At 41.8% G+C, this 20,621-nt stretch overlaps 1 protein-coding gene and 2 pseudogenes across 2 annotated transcripts in view; all 3 read left to right on the top strand.

The window, feature by feature from the left end:
* The window catches only part of LOC107567104 (gastrula zinc finger protein XlCGF7.1-like), a 358,002-nt gene that overhangs the window by 54,570 nt on the left and 282,811 nt on the right, over positions 1 to 20,621 (top strand). The window lies entirely within an intron of this gene.
* Positions 3,725 to 4,852, top strand: LOC107567099 (uncharacterized; annotated as a pseudogene).
* On the top strand, positions 5,268 to 9,677 carry LOC107567106 (uncharacterized; annotated as a pseudogene).

Genomic DNA, 20,621 nt, shown 5'->3' with positions numbered 1-20,621 from the left:
AGTTTATATTATAGACATGTCATTATAGTTGCACCGCCTCTACTGCTTCGACCTCCTGAAAAACGTTTTCATTCTGTGTCGTCCCATCAAGCTCTCGCTGGATCCGCTCTTCGGCTATCAACGAGAGGAACGACTGTACTTCCTCAACAGACCACGAAACAGACATTATTTTGTTGTTTAAAAAAGGTGCGCTCATTTGAAAGCGTTGCGTTCATTCAAAAAAAAGTTGCACTCAATCCTCGCTGGCTGTGCTTATTTATTCTAGCAGGTCTAGTGTCTCATGTTCAATGACACAGGTAGTGACGATTCACTCCGGCAAATCAGTGATCAGCAGGATTTACACGTCACATTTTGGTAACGGTACGGCTCGCTTGGAACCTCAGCTGAGGTGGTACTGAAAAAAGTACCAAGTACCAGGTACTATACACAGTGTAAAACCCCCCAAAAGCGAGCCGTATCGTGCCGTACCATACAGTGGAAAAGCGCCATTAGAGACCATGTGACTAATAAGATTACAGGTGTGTTCGATTTTGTGCAACACTGCACACACCGATCAGCATCTGACATGAAGCAGTGCATGCTGGTCAGAAATGTTGTCCGACTTGACACGGCACTTATGCCACATCACTGTGACATATGCCATATAATTACAGCAAGAGCTATTCGAGAGCAGTCAGCTGACTCAGTCGGTGCAGCTTCTCCAGAGTTGCTACGGGAGCTCAGTGTGTTTTGTGTTTATTCTGACACCTTCAATACTGCTAATGCTCACAAGTCTGTATTTTTATAATAGTATAATCTCATTTCGTGTAATCATAATGTTAGATTGTGTCATGTTCCTCGCAATAAAACTGATTAAAAAATAAAAATTTTTGGTTTGGAAATAGTATAGTGTAACGAGTAGAAATATGGTGTGACCCCTTTAGGAGCTGCGCGCTCCCGTTTGGACTGTCGATCTGCATTGTATGTGCGATTCGAGCACCGCATGTATGTGAGTTGTTTCTGTTTTTCTGTTGCTCCTTTAAAGTTATTTTCTTTATTAAGTAACGGTGTTGACGGCACAACGTTTGTGACAGTTACACGAGTTCCATGGGGAATAAAGCGCCAGTTGTGAAATGTCAATCGCCTTCGTGAAGTCTGTCTGGTATCAGTAACTCAAGCTAAGTGAGGTATCCCTATTTGTTCCGTACACACTGCGTTACAAGTGGCACCCGAACATTTTATCCCTGGCCTTGGATTTATGGAGTGGTTTGCACTGATGCAGAACCAGTTTTGACGAGTGACGCCGAAAATGCTGTAATCTTCCACGCCGACATGCGTGAGTCTGCTCGAGGCCTATTCCAATGGGTATAGCGACGTTGTAGCAGACGTTTTGTGTGGCTGATGCAGCGGATATTTCTACACATTCCCGTGGATTTAATTTGCACGAAGGATTGTGGTTCGTTGAGGTAATCGGGAATTTGACTATTTGTAAACTTTGACTGTTTCAGGGATTCAGACCTGGTTTCTACGTTCATTTGTGTTCATTCGCTGGAACTGCGCGTGGTGAACTGGTTGAATTGTTTTGTTTTTGCACTGGATTTTTCCTGGGCTTGTTTTACATTTTAAGTTGTAGGTTGGTATAATTCCTCACACTCTCATTATGTGTGCTTATCGAAGGACCTGAAAAAAAAAACTCTGAAAAGAAATTGGAAGGAATTTATTGGACTCTGTTTGAAGTTTGTGATATTGAACTGTTGTCACTGTTTAAAATAAAAAAAAAATTTTTTGCACAAGCCACATTTCTTATTAGCCTATATGGTTAGTTTTTTCTCAAAAGGTATCCAGCTGTTTATAGTTAATTTGTTGCTATATTACTCACGTACAGGAAATTAATGCTAGTGAACATTTTTGTTGAATATCATTGCTCTGATTTATTGTTTTGAATTTCATATTGCTCTGACACAAACTGATTTTGTTGCAATGAACAGACGTGTTGATGACGAGACTGACCAATCTGCATGCTTTGAGTATCCACCCAGGTGGAGAGTGCCAGCATCAGCGGATCGCCTAGAGACGCAGGTTGAGTCATTGAAGGAGGAAGTAGCAATGCTGCGGAAATGCCTGAGTGAGTCTCTTGACCTACAGAGAGGTATTATTGACCGTTGCACACAAAACTTGCACATACCTGCTTCACACCAATTGCCTTTACAAGTCAGGCCTGTTGCTTCGTCAACCCCATATGCTCAAGCACAAACTGGTCAAAAACACGGACTTCAGCCTTTGAGGGGGAAATGAACACCAAAATGAAAAATGCGTTTGGCCTGGCCTAAAGTTCTCTTGAATTGAACAATGCAACCAGAACCTTGGCTTCAGTCTTGCATCAATCGAGATTGGAACCCCCAGTGTTTGTGAATGATGGAAAAGTTCAACCTGATGACTGGCTTCTTCTCGTGGATGCCTGCAGAACTTCTTTGGGTGTCAGTGATGCTCAAATTTAGCTTAAATTACCACATTTTTTAGCTAAAGAGCCCAGGAAGTGGTTTACAGTACTGAGTTCACACTTTACATCTTGGACACAGTTCTGCACCCTGTTCAAGACTGTATTTCTTCCTTCGGATAACCAAGAGCGTGTCTGGAGAGGTATTCTTGAGTATTCAAGCTCAAGGAGAACCATTTCAAACGTTTGTTGCGCACTTGTTATCTGAATTCAAGAAACTTAAGTCACCACCACCAGAACAGGAACAGATTGATCTTATCTGCAAGCATGCGCTTGAGCGCTACAGAGTTGCTTTGTACGGCACGCAAATTACTTCAGTCATAGACCTCTTGTGTGCTGAGCCCCTCCTCTTCACTCTGCTGACACACGACTACACACCGTCACACAACTCCAACCTCTTCATTAAGTTTGCAGATGACACGTCTATAGTGGGTCTCATTAGCAACAGAGATGAGACAAACTACAGGAGCGAAGTGAGCCTCCTGGCTGGGTGGTGCAGTGAAAACAATCTCTCTCTGAATGTGGAGAAGACGAAGGAGATTGTTGTTGACTTCAGGAGAGTGCGCACTCAACATGTTCCTCTGACCATCAACGGTGCGACTATGGAGAAAGTGAGCAGCACCAAGTTCCTGGGTGTGCACAACACAGAGGATCTCTCCTGGACTGATAACACCGCAGCACTGGCCAAGAAAGCACAGCAGCATCTCTACTTCCTCCGCAAACTGAGAAGAGCCAGAGCCCCAGCCCCCATCATGTGCACCTTCTACAGAGGCACCATCGAAAGCATTCTGACGAGCTGCATCACTGTGTGGTATGGTGCCTGCAACGTTTGACCTCTGTCATTGCCAACAAAGGGTATATTTAAAAAATATTGAGATGAAATTTTGTTATTGACCAAATACTTATTTTCCACCATAATTTGCAAATAAATTCTTTAAAAATCCAACAATGTGATTTTCTGGATTTTTTTTCCTCATTTTGTCTCTCATAGTTGAGGTATACCTATGATGAAAATTACAAGTTTTCCCACTTTTTAAGTGGGAAAACTTGCACAATTGGTGGCTGACTAAATACTTTTTTTCCCCACTGTATATATTGTTGCTCTTTTGTTAGTTTTGACTGCTTTTACTGTCCTCATTTGTAAGTCGATAAAAGCATCTGCTAAATGACTAAATGTAAATGTAAATGTAATGTATTTGTGTGTTTTAACAGCACTGTGCCATTTGTTTCTTTTGTGTCTTGTAGAAGATGCATTACAGTGCCCAGTTCCGCAGGGAGGCCTCCGGTGAGCTCACCCTTAAACCCACTCCTGAGGCAGCGGCTCTTGCTACTGCCTACAGGAAAAATCCCACCCCGGGACGCTCATGGTCTGCTGCAAGGGTGAAGAAGGAGGCCATCGCTCGCGTGGCAGCAGCGGGAGGTGACATGTCCAATCGCCAGCTTGTGCTGAGTGAAAGCGCCCTGCAGTTTGGCCAGTAAAACCTTTAAATGGTTGCTTTCCAATGATGTTGGTTACACAGCCATGGTGCTGGCCGTGCATCAGCGGGAGCGTGAGGGCGGTGACACCACCCAGTCTGCTGTCATGGGCAACAAGAATGCATTGCTGTGGTATGCTGGCCTGTTTCCTGACATGGTGGCTGCCATCAGCGAGCGCCGGGTCAGAGAGGGCACTGGCACACCAGCCCAGGAAGACCAGGTGCTTGTTGGATTTGGCAACTTTGCCACCATGTCCTTTAAGGACCTTTATGAGGCGACGGACCACGACAGAAAAGGGTATGGGTTCATATTTCTAACAGAGGATAAAGACAGTAGAGAATGTGTAGTGTTGGGGCTTGAGCTAATTCTGTGTCCCTCCATTTCAGCTTCATCAAGTGGGTGAGGAAGCAGACAGCCAGACTGGGTACGAAGATGGAAACTCTGCAGAAGTACATTCGGAGAAGAGCCGCTGAGATGCTGTCAGAATCAGCACCTCCAGGCATGAATGTAACTTAACTTTGTTTTGTTTTTGTAGGGTTTATATTATAATTCTTGCATAAACTTAACACAGACTGAACTGAATCTTGACTTGAGCTGAGCTGATAGTCTTTTTAGCTGATAGATGCTTTAAAGCAGAGTTTGAATTTGTCTCATGTTTAATGATTTCTGCAGTATTTTTGCATACTGTAAAGCTGTTTTGAAACAATCTGTATTGTGTTTAGCACTATATAAATAAATGTGACTTAATTAACACCATTCATCCTGATATTAACAGTGGCCACCTCCAGCTCAGCTTCCGCAGAGGAACCATCTGATGAAGATCTGCTTGCTGCGGCAGCACATGTAGATGTTCCAGGTGAGCATTACCTTCTCATTAGAGGGATTACATTTGTGGTTTAATTTAAGAAAACCGTGCTTTTGAACATTAAATAAACTGTTTTGTTATTATGTATTATCAGCCTTCAGATGGATGGTTTACCATCTGGTCGTGCGGGCTAACGTTGCTTTCTTTGTCCTTTTTCAGCTTTTAGTCAAATTTAATTACATCTTTTTACACTTTATGGCTTTTTTCCAATTCCGCTGCGATTTTACCACCCTGCTCAGCTTTGAGCATTTATCTTTTTATCACCGCACATTTATGTTTGTCATCATCTTATTGTCATCGCATCGTTTTCAATCTTTAAATGGGCGGCTACAGCTGCAATCACTAATCTTAACATACTACTAATGTTAAATAGTAGTACTAATATCTAGCAGTAGTAGTAGTAATTGTCTTAATCTTGTAATAGTAAATAACATTGATGGCGCCACTTCTATGTATCTCATTTACTTTTTCCTTTTATGCCACGCAGCTGATGTGACTCAACCATCCAGTCAGCCAGAACCTCTGCCCTCTGCAACGAGAGCTGCTGCGCCAGAACAGCAGTCTCTGGTGGCATCCTCCTGGGCCCCATCCTCTGTATACACAGCCTCCTTCATCACCTGACAGCTTCTATCATGCCAGGCTGTTCCTGTGGGTCTCTTACCGCTTGTGGTCATACAGGCTGCTGTGCTCACAGCCCAGCTGTCACCATCTTGGCTTCCCGCTGACAGCGTGCGGAATGTATAAGACCGTCAGGAGGGTCTTGGATGTCAGCGGCTGGTACTTCATGGCTAGAGAGTACCTTGAATGCCGGTCCTGCAAAAAAAAGCTGGCAGGCTGGTCACAGCTCGATCCTGTCCACAGAGAAGTGTTTCCTGTGGTTTTGACCTACAGGTTGGCAAACTGTTTTGTTTTTTGCTTTAGGTTTTAACATGAGAAAATGTCTTTCATGTTCATCTGATATTGATCTGTGGTCTTTATTTTTTTTTATTGTGCAGGCTGTTGTGTGATAAGGAGATTGTGAAGTGGATGCGGGGGCGCTCATTGGGGAACAGTGCAACTTCTGCATACCGGAACCTGTGCGTCAGGCATAGAGAGCATTAGATTGCCCAGACAACCCATTATCTCTCTGTGATTGGGAAGTTCCTGGACTATGCCACAGACCCTAGCAGTCTCGCTGCCTCAGATGGTACCTGTGCCTTGTCTGGCATGGCTGCTGTCAGTTTATTCCAAAGACGTACTGACACGGCTGCCGGAACTAAAGGCCAGGGTGACTTCTATCTATGGAACCATCCTGAAAATTGATTCCACTAAAAAGGTAACAAGACACATGCACATAACATCACCATTAGTAGAGATAGGTGTAGGCTACATCACCCTTTGGTTTTCATGTTTTTTTTCTGTTACAAAATGATATTTTTTTCAATGTAAACTGACAGGTCTTTCCACATGAATAATTATTTTCATCCTATTTCAAGTCACTAAGAAACTGGCTGGTGAGGCTGCTGGCACAGCGGCATGGGTCACAGATGTCGGAAATGAGTTTGGGCAGGTCCTCATGTGTGTCCTCACTGAGGCAGAGGGTGACGGCCTGCTTCCCATGTGCTCTGGACTCGTGGAGCGCTACCGGAGAGCTGGAGAAGCTCCTCCCCAAGTCCTCAAGGTGGACCGTGACTGTTGCTCTGCCACCAGGAAAGGAAAGGCGGCACCAATGTTTAGTGAGTGGGACCAGCTGATTGTCAGGCTGGTCGTGTGGCACTTCATGCGGAGGTTTGCAGTAGGAGTGACCACAGACAGCCACCCGCTTTATGGCCCCTTCATGAAACGCCTCACCGCTTGCATCTTCCAATGGGATGCTTCAGATGTGGAGAGGCTAAAGGAGGCCAAGCGGTCGACAGGCTGCCAGCCCACTCCTTAAGAACTGGCAAAGCATTGCCGCCGCCGCACTCAAGGGGCACAAGAGACTGAGCAGCTAATTGAGAAGCTGCTTAAAGACTTTGCTGGGGCTACGGTCAACATGGGCATCGAGCTCCTTGACCAGGAGAGGATGCAGGAGATCTGGCGGACCCAGCAGCACCACGTACAGTGCATCCAGGACCCGCCAGGTGTACAGCTGTACAGGAAGACGGGACAGGTGACCAAGGTTGGGGTCATTCTACCCGTGTACCGCTGTGCACGTGACTCAACATCCCTGGAGTCGTTCCACCTGCACTTGAATTGCTTCGTGCCAGGTTTGCATTACTCAAAAATAGCGTTTGTTGTTTATTTGTGTGTTTGCACTGTATGTTTTTTTTTCATGGTGATCATTGTAGCGAATCAGCTCATTGGGGAAATATGAATAATTAATCATAACTAGTTATAATTAATTATAAATATTCAGATCTGCTGTAGATATTTACTTGACCTCTCAGGGTCAACTGTCTGTCAATTCTAAGAACGTTAATTTCCTGGTTAAGGGAAATAACTTTCTTACTGTACAATTCTACAAAGAGCTTGTAGCATAAATCTGCATGATTAAGTGACTCCAGTTATGAGCAAACAATGAACAACGTCAAGTGTGATACAAGTAAGACTTTATTAACTACATAAACACTTAAACTAAGGGTGAGGGGTCTGTGAACGTTTGTTAATCTAATGAATAATTGATTTGTTAAATCAAATGAAAAATGGTGTGTCTGATTGGTCCAGACGCTACATCATTTCTGAATTTGTTTTTAGGTACAAGTGCAAATGCCTTGCATTTGTACCTGTTGGAAGGACTGGTGCAGTGGAACGAGGCACGTGGGGTCACACCAGATCTCCCTGCTGGCACCTTCAACTGCAATGGTGGCCAGCTGCTGCAGTACTGTAATGCACTGAGCCAGCAGCTTTTGGGTCTGAAACTGGCTCAGGATTACACCAGCCCCGGTGAATACACAGGTATTGATCACGCAGACATTCTAATTTAGCGGTTTTTATCCCATGTGTTATTAAAACATCTATGTGATACACTCTGTATTGCTACAGGAGAGCTCATTGGTGTGGAATACTTGTATTCCCAAACCAGCAGAGCGTTTAAGGAAGACCTAGGTGTAGATCCTGACATTCCAGATGGGATTCGGGATGAAAACCTACACCTACACCTACATTTGAGGATCTGTGCCTTGATGAGCCCATTGAATTTATGGAACTCGAGGGCAATGACCTGCAGCCCCCTCAGGAACAGACAGCGGCCCTACAACCTCCTGGTCAGTCCTCATCATCAGCAGCCGAGTCTTCCTCTCCTGCCTCGTCCACTCAGAAACAGGTAAATTAATCCATAAACACACTGAGATTTTATGGTGTGTGTGATGATGTTGATATTTCATTTAGGGTTTATTTTGTAATGATGAATGGCTGACTGACTGAAAAAATCCTTTAATTTTGGTAAGTTTATTTGACAGTGATAACAGAGCAGTTTATTAATTTCTTTTCATGTACAGATGGAGAGTGTGGGACCAGATGGCCAAGTTGGTTATGACCACGTCATTAGGCTGGCCGACAGTCTGGTTGACCTGCGCCATCAGGGGTTTGTCACTCAGAGTAAGGTGGATGAGATTGTCATGCTGTGGAACAACCTGTCAGATCATGACAAGGGCCCTCTCATCTATCCCCCCGCCACCGTGACAGAGTCCTGAAGGGTCGCTTCAAGGTCAGCCATTCGAAGACCAATGTGACCCCTGGAACTGAAAGTCTGAAGAGGTACTGGTTTGTTTTTTTTCTTACTTTGTTAGTTATTATCATTTGATTCTCTTGAAAGTTCTTTGTATCTTGGCTATAATCATAACCAGTCTCGTTACCAATGTTATCCACTTGTTTGACTGCTATCTGTCAAACAGTCTGATTAACTGTACTTTCCTTCTTTTTCACTTCCTTGGTGAAGGTGGACCAGATCAGTGGCCCAGCACAAGCCGAGTAGTGGAAGCCATCTGCCTGGCTCTCTGCCGAATTTACCCTGCCGGTAAGACCATCGCCGGAGTCCGGATAAACCGATGGGCTGTCATCCTAAGGGATTACAGGATGATCCGAGACATAGTCCTGGGCAGCCCCAGAATCATGGCTCAGACAAAATTAAAGCTCTTTGAGCTAAACCAGCTCACTATCTCCCAGTGGTAGGTTCAGTAATTAATTGTTTGTGTTAGCGTCTGTTTTCATATTCATAATTTATTTTTACACACATACTTATTTTTGTCTTTTCTGTATATAGGCATAATGCCAGAATAAAGAGGCAGGAGAGGGAGGTCTTGCAGCAGGACATTGAGCCTTTTACTGCTCCTTTGGTGGCCCCTGAACAGCTCCCACCGGTACTGCCAAAACTACCGGAAGCAATCCAGCTTGGACACTCATCCTTTGAGTTTGAAATACCTCAGGATGCTTCCGGACAGGCAGCACCGCGTTCTCGAGGCCAGCTTCCTCCAGTGGGTTTGACACCAGCACCTCAAGTCCCTTCTGCCACTTCTGCCATACCTGCCTCTGCGTCTGTACCTGCTGCTACAAATACATCTACCGCAGCTACCGCAGCACCTGCTACGCCCATACCTGTTGGTGCGGTTCCCATACCTGTTGTAGGAGCACCTGTACCAGTTGCAGCACCAGATGAGAAGAGGGTGCCCAGGACCACAGCGTGGCAGCGAAAGAAGCTGGCAGAGGCAGCCGCAGCAGCTGCAGCTCAAGGTTTGAACCCTAAAAAAACGACAAATACCTCAGTAGTTCCTCTGCTAAAAGTGTGGCCAGCCAAAGACTAAAGAATTTGGCCACAGCCAGTTCCGGGGTGTCCACTTCTCTGCAAAGGCTTCTGGGAAGGCACAGTGGATGGAGGAAGTTAAGAGAGGAGAGACAAAATAGACAAGGACACAATTTATATGTTGTAAAGATGTTTATTTTGTTTTGAATAAATAATTTGATATAATATATAATAAATAAATTATATAATGTTTTAGTTCATATATGTATATATAAATAAAAAATAATGTTTTTTTTTTTATATGAACAATACTATTGAAATATAACACAATACGATACTATTTAAAACAACAATCAACAATTGATTTAATATATTTTAAAATAATTTATATATTTAAATATATAATTTATGCATATGGTATGAACAAGAAATTTTATGAAATTGACATTAAAACTTATGAGTTTTTTTGTGAGTGCTTTAAGTAAAAATTATATAATTCTTTAGTAGAATAAAATACAATTTAAATATAATACAATGATTTTAATATATTTTTAAATATATTATATGTAAATATTTAAATGTATAATAAAATGATTTAAATGATTTACAATATAAAGGGTCCTGAATATCATTGATGCATAAAGTATAAACAAGAAATGTTTTGACATAATAATTGACATTAAATTGAAATATTGAGTGTTTTAAACCAAAATAATATAATTTTTTAAATATAAATATAATATTATTTGAGTATTTTAAATGCAAATACATTTTAAATATAACAATCAGTTTAATAGATTTTAAATATTTGATTATACATTGAAATATCAGAAATATCATATGATTTAATAAATTAAAATAGAAGGGTCCTTGATAACATTGATGCATATGGTATAAAAATACATTTTACATTAGAGTGTTTTAAGAAATATCATTTTGAGTATTATACAATACTATTATATGATGTTAATGTATCTTAAAATATTTTATTACACAAATATAACACATTTCATACATTACCTCATATCAGGGGCATTTTGTGACAGTACTACTACAGCACATGGCTACTTAATATGCATTTGTCATGCCCCAGGAAGCACATGGTTACTTATTATGCCAGTTTCGGGTACCTTGCTCAGCCCGCCCCCAAGGCCCACCCCCTGAATGATGCCAGATTCACTGATTTCTCTCATTTTAGCAGGATGAGCACCCCACAACCCTACTTGTGACCCCATTGGGGTTTTGAGGTCACCAACTTGGAGTTCAGGGCCTTGGAAGGCTCCCAGGGGCCCCTGGGGGCACAGGGTGGCCACACAGAAGATCCATCAGGTTCCTTTGGACATGTGGAGGACCATTCTTCTCCTTCATTTTGGAACACACCTTTTATTGTTAAAGTCAATTTCTGTCACAAGGCCATTGACGCAGCGCTGGACACAGGTGCCTCACTTTCAGCAGTTCATACAAATATGATTTCTGATGTCTTGAAACATTCTCAGAAGGTTCAACCTTGGACTTTTCCCCCAATTCAGCTTGCCAACAGTGCTGTTTGCACTGACTGGTATTGTCTGGTTAAACATTGGCCTCCAGGGTAAAAATTTAAACCATCGGTTTGTCATTATCCCTGATCTATCCTCTTCACTCATCCTAGGGATGGATTTTATGTTACGAGCGTCGGTTAGCATTCACATCCCATCAAGGACAGTGAACCTCGATGAATCTACACCACAAGAGGTTTTGAGTGAGTGGTTGGAAGCACCTGAGCTTGGAAGCTTGATGTTCTTGGATGTCTGCCAGTCTGCCTTGGATGATAAAGTTGAGATGGCTTGTCTGAAAACAGAACAAAAAGATTAATTGTTGGACCTTCTTAAAGACTTTGTGAGCTTGTTTGACGGACACCTGGGGCATACCTCATTGGGCGAGCACAAAATCAACACTGGTAATGCGAAACCAGTTCACCTCCCACCATACCGGAGCTCACCAGCTAAGAAACAAATAATTGAGGATCAAATTAAGATGATGCTGGAAGAAGACATCATCGAACCCTCTTCCAGTCCATGGGCAGCACCTGTAGTAATTGTCAAGAAGCCATGTGGAGACCACAGGTTTTGTGTAGACTACAGAGGCCTTAATCACCTGACACTTAAGGATTCATACCCACTGCCCAGAGTCGACGAATCATTGGATTTCCTGGCTCGTGGAAAATTTCTTTCGACTCTTGATCTGGCTCGAGGGTACTGGCAGACGTCAGTGGAGAAACAGTCAAGACCAAAGACAGCTTTCGCATCACACTGTGGCCTATTTCAATTCAAGGTTCTCCCTTTTGGACTCTGTAACGCCCCAGCTACATTTCAAAGGGGAACGACCAATGTCCTCGCTGGCTTGATCTATAAGTGCTGCGCAGTGTAGCTTGACGACATCATCGTTGAATCTCCGACATTTGAGCAGCACTTGGAAGACCTCCGAGAAGTCCTGTTGAGACTAAAGTCAGCTGGTCTTACTCTCAAACTGAATAAGTGTCAGTTCTGCTTGAGTGAACTTGTCTTTCTAGGATACAGGGTCACTCCGGATGGTGTTTCTCCTGACCCGAAAAAGCTGGAAGCAGTTACAGATTTCGGAACACTGACTGATGTGAAACAAGTGAGAGGTTTTCTCGGCCTCACAAGCTACTACAGACGGTTCATTCCAAATTATGCCGAAAAAGCGGAGCCACTTTTTAAACTCACCAGAAAGGAAACCCCATTCAGCTGGGACGACAGTTGTCAAGCTTCGATGGATTACTTGAAAAACTGCCTTACATCTGAACCCATTCTGTGCCTCCCAGATTTCACATGCCCATTCTCCATCCACACTGACGCTTATGAGATGTAGTTGTTGCTTTTGCAAGCAGAACATTGCGCAAAGCCGAAAGACCGTACTCAACGCCGGAGAAAATTCCAAGATGGCGCCGACGCTGATGGCTGCCTCCGTGGCGTACTCCGCAGTTGTTTTTATGTTTTTGTTAGTTTGTCCTGTCTTTAGTTATATCCCTGCAATCAGTTTCACCAGAGACGAATTAACTTCATTAACTGTAAGCCTTTCTACTCGCCACGGGAGTTTTGCTCATTCATTCTCGTCAGTATTTACATTCCTCCGCAAGCGCACGTGAGCTCCGCTTTACAGAAACTCGCTGATCAGATCACAGATACAGAACAACAACACCCAGACTCTGTTTTAATCATTCTCGGGGACTTTAATAAAGCAAATCTCTCCCGTGAACTGCCAAAATACAGACAGCACATCACATGTCCCACCAGAGACAGTAATATATTGAATCACTGTTACACCACAATAAAGAATGCATATCACTCTGTTCCACGGGCAGCTTTGGGGCTCTCTGATCACTGTTTGGTTCATCTTATACCGACCTACAGGCAGAAACTGAAATCAGCTAAACCTGTATTAAGGACTGTAAAAAGATGGACTAATGAAGCAGAGCAGGATTTAAAAGCTTGTTTTGACCTCACTGATTGGAGTGTTTTTGAAGCAGCTGCCACCGATCTGGACGAGCTCACAGAGACTGTACCATCTTATATCAGTTTCTGTGAAGACATGTGCATTCCTACCAGGTCTCACCTAACTTAAAACAACGACAAACCATGGTTCACTGCAAAACTCAGACAGCTCCGTCAGGCCAAAGAAGATGCTCACAGTAAGGGGGATAATGTCTTGTATAAACAGGCTAAATACACACTGGAAAAGGAGATCAGAGTGGCAAAGAGGAATTATTCTGCAAAAATAAGGATTAAATTCTCTTCCAGTGACTCAGCATCAGTGTGGAAAAGTCAGTGAAGACGAGGTGCGCCAGGTCTTCCAGAAGCAGAAAAGGAAAAAGCACCAGGCCCAGATTGTGTTACATCAGTCTGTCTGAAATCCTGTGCTAACCAGCTGGCCCCCATCTTCACATCGCACAGCTCCAGTGATCTGTTGAAGAGCTAAGTCCCTTCATGCTTCAAACGCTTCACCATCATCCCCATCCCAAAGAAATCCAAAATTACAGGACTTAATGACTACAGGCCTGTGGCTCTAATGTCTACAGTGCTGACAAACAGCAGAAACACTGTGAGCAATGATACAGTCAGAAGACTTTTCCATCTACAAATCACCATCATTTACCATAGATTTACTGTATTAACACTAACGGCACCATGGTATTGTGGCAGAAATGTGGAATATTCATATAAAATTTGATTATATTATTAATATAGACATGAATTAATTGTATTAAAGGAGTAATGGAATATAAATACAGTATTTTTTTGTGATTAAGAGGTAGAAGAGGTGCGCCAGGTCTTCCGGAAGCAGAAAAGGAGAAAAGCACCAGGCCCAGACTGTGTTACACCAGCCTGTCTGAAATCCTGTGCTGACCAGCTGGCCCCCATCTTCACACTGATCTTCAACAGATCACTGGAGCTGTGCGAAGTTCCTTCATGCTTCAAACGCTCCACCATCATCCCCGTCCCAAAGAAACCCAAAATTACTGGACTTAATGACTACAGACCTGTGGCTCTAATGTCTGTGGTCATGAAGTCTTTTGAAAGACTGGTGCTGGCCCACCTGAAGGACATCACTGGACCCTTGCTGGATCCTCTTCAGTTTGCCTACAGAGCAAACAGGTCTGTGGACGATGCAGTAAACATGGGACTGCATTATGTTCTGCAACATCTAGACAGACCAGGGACTTATGTGAGGATCCTGTTTGTGGACTTCAGCTCGGCCTTTAACACCATCATCCCAAATCTCCTCCTGCCCAAACTAACTCAGCTCTCCGTGCCCACCTCCGTCTGGACAGACAGGCAGCAGCTAGTGAGGCTGGGAAAATACACATTCAGCACTGGAGCTCCTCAGGGCTGCGTTCTCTCCCCATTGCTCTTCTCCCTGTACACCAACGACTGCACCTCTAAAGACCCCTCTGTCAAGCTCCTGAAGTTTGCAGATGACACCACACTCATCGGCCTCATTCAGGACGGTGACGAGTCTGCTTACAGTCAGGAGGTTAAAGAACTGGCTGTCTGGTGCAGTCTCAACAACCTGGAGCTCAACACGCTCAAAACTGTGGAGATGACCGTGGACTTCAGGAGAAACCCCCCTGCACTACACTTGACAATAACTGTGGAACACACGCTATTTATTCACTCATACACTTATTTATCTAACACACATACTCAGTCTACATTTCAATTTGCACATAATATACCTGTACATACAACTGTCTATTGATATATACCTGTACATACAATTGTCGATTTGTATATTATTTTATTCCTTATTTTACTTGTTCTATTTTTTATTTATTTAATTTTTTTATTATCTGTTTTTTTGTTCTGTCACTGTCATTCTGTTATACTGTGGAAGCTTCTGTCATGAAAACAAATTCCTCGTATGTGTAAACATACCTGGCAATAAAGCTCATTCTGATTCTGATTCTGATTCTGAGAAAGAGTGTTTGGGAGTGATTTGGGCTCTGGAACATTTCAGACCTTACATCGAGGGCCTTCATGTAACCATTTATACTGACCACAACAGCCTGAGGTGGCTGATGAACTGCCCCAACCCCTCTGGACGACTGGTGAGATGATCCTTGCGTCTACAGGATTTTTACTTCAATATCGTCCACAGGCCAGGTGTTCAGAATAAAGTTCCAGACGCTTTATAATGCAGCCCACTGCCGCTTTATGAGGGCCCTATTGATATCCTTCCACCGCATGCTGTCATAGCTGGGTTGGATCTGCGCTGTCTCTGCGCTGTCTCTCCTCAGTCACGATCACAGACAGAGTGCAGTGGTTGGCGGTCTTCTTCGAAACCTTGAAGGGGGCGGCACAGACAAAGAACATGTCATTCATGATGGTTCAAATAGTCCCATGGTATTTCAGGGACCCTAAGGTAATCTGCAGTCTCCACCCAATGAAGCAGCTTAAGTTATATGTCCCAACAGTAATTCGACCCACTGTACTTAAATATTATCACGACCATCCTACAGCTGGCCACCTGGGTGTGACAAAAACGCTGGCCAGGATGAGGCAAAGGTTTTTTTGGCCCAAAATGGCAACAGATGTGAAAAGATATGTTATATTGTGTCCTGTGTGCCAGTTGGTGAAGCCGAGCCAAAGAAAACCGGCAGGCCTGATGGTTCTGTTAAAACCAATGAAACCCTGGGAATATACAGGAGGGGATTTTGTGGGTCCCCTTCCCTGTATGCAGAGTGGCAACGAATATCTAATCATCTTTGTTGACTACTTTTCAAAATAGGTGGAAGTGAGTGCAGTGCGGCACAACGTTTGTGACAGACAGTTACACGAGTTCCATGGGGAATAAAGCGCTAGTTGTGAAATGTCAATCGCCTTCGTGAAGTCTGTCTGGTATCAGTAAGTGAGCTATCCCTATTTGTTCTGTACACAATGCATTACAATAGGTTTAAATCTGAACATTATTTGTGTACACACATGCTCTGTGTTAAGCAATACATAAGGCAGTGGTTCTCAAACCTTTTACAGTGCCATACCCCCTGGGGTATTTAACATTCTTCTGCATACCCCACTCTTCCACTTACACCACAGTCACATCTTTTCCATTAAGGGACAATATTTACCCCCTTAAATTGATTTACAGGTGCATATTTGACCTTTATAGAGGCAAAGTTTTTCTAGCCTTATTAATTGAATGTCATGTTTTATGTCATTCTTAAAATTCCATTAAAGGGAGTTAACTAGTTAACTGAGGTTCGGGAGCTGGGCCACACCTCACTCAGCCACCATCTCACTTCCCAAAACTTACTTATATCAGGCCGACCCTTCAGCACGGTTCATCTCGTTCTCTCGAATCCACCTTTCCCTTCCCTTTCTCATCCATTAACCATCCTTAACATCCCTCTCTTCCCTTCTAGGTTGAATCGCTCGGCCACACATAAACGAGACAATACCCTCGTCCTAAGTCTCTCCGGGCCACCAACATCGGACGTCCAGATCAACCTGTTATCATCCCTTCCCCTTTTCCCATCCTTCCCCTCCCCATTCTTCCCTACATTTATACAATAAAGATTACTTCCCTACATTCACAATGTGGTGTGGTCCTTGCTAGTGAATTGTATTATTAATATATTAAATTAAGTAATAAATGATGGCAAAACTAAGTGATACTTGTAGATGCTAAACTAAAACTGCCAGTAGGTGGCAGCAAATCACTGTCTTAATGAGCGAAACATTACCAAAGAGTATAGAAGCCCAAGAGGCGAAACTCTGTAGTGATAAAGGCAACAGTCTATAGATGGCACTGCGGAGGCGTTGCCGCCATTTTGGACTGAAAACTACTGAAAGTCGCTAGAAGATGCGAGAGAGCAAGTGGGCGAAACGCAAGCATTCTACTCCTTTCTTATGTCTTACAATCTCTTTTAGATTTTTTTTCTCTCTCACACAAACACACAATTGCTGCTGATAGTTTTGATCTTTTACTACCACTTCCACTTTATTCCTCTATTACTATGTACAGTTAATGTTAAATGTATGCACTTGATACAGTACAGAAATATTATCTGTCTTATAATCTCTTCTCTAACACAATTGCTGCTGATGTATTTGATCTCTATTGCTTATTTGATTTTGATCTATTACTATTTTCAGATAACTGTGTGCACTTGATACATGACAGAAATGACAGAAACCTCACAATAGTTGGTGGAGTCCTTGATACAATGTTTGCAAGTTGTTCATATTTTGTGATATTTGAACAGTTTTTTATAAAAGTTATGAATGTGTATCATTTATTTTAATTTATTTTTTATTTAAAAATCAACATTGTGAATAAATATAGGCTGCCTCTATTAAATCACTACCAAACATAACATTTGGTAATTTCACGACCATAAGTTTTTAATTTAACAAGGAAAATGTACGATAGAACATAGATATTGGTAAGTAAAGGGTTTGCAGTAATTTTATCTTTTTACTTGGCAAACAGTAAGCAGTATGAAACAGTCTAGTGAATTGGTGGAGGGGACCTATCTATGTTCTTTATATTTAAGTATGATACAAATATATATGATCTGCAAGGGGGAATGGCAGAGGATCCCCAAATCCAGGTGTGAAGAACTTGTTGCATCTTTCCCAAAAAGACTTATGGCTGTATTAGATCAAAAGGGTGTTTCTACTAAATACTGAGCAAAGGGTCTGAATACTTAGGACCATGTGATATTTCAGTTTTTTTTTTTTAATAAATCTGCAAAAATGTCAACAATTCTGTGTTTTTCTGTCAATATGGGGTGCTGTGTGTACATTAATGAGGAAAAAAAATTAACTTAAATGATTTTAGCAAATGGCTGCAATATAACAAAGAGTGAAAAATTTAAGGGGGTCTGAATACTTTCCGTACCCACTGTATATATATATATATATATACACTTTAAATGTGTTATTGTAAGTTGGTCAAGCGCCACTGGCTCCTATTAGTCTACGGCGTTTTTGTGTAGTTTTCAGTCCAAAATGGCGGCGGCACAGTCACGTCATGGGTACAACTGTTGCTATGGAGCGTTCTATTGAGTTTCACCTCTTGGGCTTCTATACTCTTTGATTACGCCAGTCATTCATTCACAGTTGAGCAACTGGCTGTAGTTATGAATGGGTTATTAATCACTGACTCTGAATCATTTAAAGCTGCAAATTCGTTCACTAACCAAACACTGCTGTATGTTGCCTGAAGATGCACGCCAGTTCTGTTGCCGATTTCGTTGGAACTATTATTGTTTTGTTGCAAATTATAACAAACAATATTGACAATACTGTGTTTAAAATGTATGTCACGTAATATTCTATATTATTTTTTTGAACTGTTGTATAAAATCAATGTCACATTTGCAATCATTTGGAAATTCAGAGAAAATTGCATGCTTGCTCATATTTTAAATATTAAAAACAAGAACTCGCACAGGGTATGTTTCTGTTAAATCAATCTCTATGTACAGTCTGTTCTTCATGCTATTAAGTGCTAAAAAACCTACTTTAAAGATACATTGAATGGTAGTGCTATTTGCTAAAGCAGCATACTCTGCAACCATCCTAACATATGCATGCTGTGTGTGTGCATGTAGTCAGATTTGACTGCAAAAGATGAGGTAATTTGATTGGATGTTATATATTTGATGGTTTATGGCACTCCCATTTTCCTGTTTCTACACTATCCTCCCAAGACCCGAGCTTTGGTTTGGCTTGCATTTTAGATTTCTTCTAGCTATTTGGGGTTAGGAGGAACCAATAAATATAATAACCAGATATTATCTTTGAACATTAAGCTCTTTTTGAAAAAAATTATGTCCACATCTGTATCCCCAGAAAACAATCAAGACACCATTGTGTAACAAAGTGCAAATCTCTTTTATTTACAGCCTGAGTGAGCACTGTGCCTGAACATTTTTCATTGTTACCATTGCATATATAACTGTTTCAACTTCTGAACATGGATATGGAAAAACAAAATTTATACGAAACAAGATATCATATCCAAAAAACTATTTGCTTATGTTTTGTTTTTGCTTTTTTGTAACACTCCAAACTAGGAATGTCCACCTTCTTCTTGTAGCCAATCAAATGAGCCTCTCGCTGACTCTCCATTTACTCTTATCTGATTGGTTCAATAAACACATCATATGCCAAGACATTAATCTTCATTTAGTTCAGGATCGTTCTTGCTGCCGGAATGGGACTTTTAACGTACACATACAGATTGAATCATGATTTTACTATAAATCCAAAGACAATGGTTACTATTGTTAAACCATGGTAACCACAAATTAACCATGGTTTTTGCTACACTAGCCATAGTTTAACCATGGAATTTGTAGTAAAAATAAATACAAATGGTAATTCATTTGCCAAAAAAACAAACAAAAAAAACATGGTTACTGTACTTTTACTATAATAAAAGCATGGTTAATTTTTGTAAGGGAAAAACATGACTCGTGTTCAGTATTAGGATTTTTCTATACAGATATTGTGGTGATGTACTAATTTTGACATGTAGGCAATTTAGAAAGTGTTTTGTTAAATCTTGAGTATTAAAATCATGTGGGTGGAAATTAATGGCGCAGACATGCGGTTTCATTTACTACACATAGCCAGCTAATTACTTTGTAAAAGTAACTTTTTCAATTACTTTATTATTTTAAATATGGTAACTTGTAATCTGTAACCTATTACATTTCCAAAGTAACCTTCCCAACACTGGGTATACCACTGTTATACTAACGTTTTACAAAATAACCAATGCATTTCAACAACAACAAAAAAAAGTTTATTTTGTGGAAAACACAGTGATCAAAATTAGAGAACAGTAACCACTGTAGCACGAAATAGGATTACGACTAAAATTTTGGAGGTTTACAGCTGTCAGAATTAGTAGGAATTGTAGAGGCCCTTGCTTTGAATGACTTCAGCACATCTGGGGCATTTTCCAGAGATTTTCAATTGGGTTTAGATCAGGACTCTGGACCAGCCATTTCATTATTTCAATGTTCTTTGCTTCAAAGTTTTACCTGTTTTGCAGTGTGGCAGGGACATTGTCATGCATGAAAAGCTGATTGGGAGATGCTTGCAGGGAAGGAACTGCATGTTGCTGAAGGGGGTTCTGATAAACATTTGCATTCACCCTTCCATGTAGCTCTATAAGAGGCCCAACTATGGCTGCAGAAATCATCCCCAAACCATGACACTTCCTCCTCCACATTTCACTGACTTCTTTACACACCATTGGTTCAGTCTTTCCCCAGTTTGATAACTAACATAATGTTTCTCATTAGACCCAAATAAATTAAACTTGCTTTCGTCACGGAAGTGAACTTTGGACCAGTTCTCCTCTCTCCACACAACATGCTCCTCAGCAAAGGTGAGTCTAGCCTTTTGATTAATTCTGCTGATGAGAGGCTTGGTCACTGCAGAGTGCGCTTTCAGTCTGACTTCTCTTAAACAACCTGAGACAGATCTTTACCCTGTTCAGCACTGACCTGCGAGCAATTCCAGCTGCAGTGTTGAATCAATTCCCCATTGAGAATCTCCGCATTATTCTGTCCTCTTGTGCATTTGTCT

This window comes from Sinocyclocheilus grahami, unplaced genomic scaffold (assembly GCF_001515645.1).
Source record: "Sinocyclocheilus grahami isolate Dianchi unplaced genomic scaffold, SAMN03320097.WGS_v1.1 scaffold1128.1, whole genome shotgun sequence".
NCBI lineage: Eukaryota > Metazoa > Chordata > Actinopteri > Cypriniformes > Cyprinidae > Sinocyclocheilus > Sinocyclocheilus grahami.
This window is presented reverse-complemented; position numbering and strand designations above follow the sequence as displayed.